Source organism: Gracilinanus agilis, chromosome 1 (assembly GCF_016433145.1).
Source record: "Gracilinanus agilis isolate LMUSP501 chromosome 1, AgileGrace, whole genome shotgun sequence".
Classification (NCBI taxonomy): Eukaryota; Metazoa; Chordata; class Mammalia; order Didelphimorphia; family Didelphidae; genus Gracilinanus; species Gracilinanus agilis.
The window spans coordinates 338,433,694-338,434,130 of NC_058130.1; positions in this window are offsets into that span (position 1 = coordinate 338,433,694).

Consider the following 437-nt stretch of genomic DNA (forward strand, 5'->3'; position numbering starts at 1 on the left):
TATAGCTAGTTGATATCCAAAGCAGAATTGAAGCCCATGTTTCTTGACCCAAGCCCAGTGCTCCACCAAAAGAAATAAAACAAACAAAAAAAAAGTGTTTATTTCACATTGTGGAAGAATAAGCACTACAGATTTCCAAAAGTGACCTCTTACCTAGTTTCTAGAAAGATATTGACCCAGGGGCAGCTGGGGAGCTCAGTGGATTGAGAACCAGGCATAGAGATGGGAGGTCCTAGTTCAAATCTGGCCTCAGACACTTTTCCCAGCAGTGTGACCCTGGACAAGTCAGTTGACCCCCATTGCCTACCCTTACCACTCTTCTGCCTTGGAGCCAATACACAGAATTGACTCTAAGACAGAAGGTAAGGGTTTAAAAAAAGAAAGGAAGGAAGGAAGGAAGGAAGGAAGGAAGGAAGGAAGGAAGGAAGGAAGGGAGG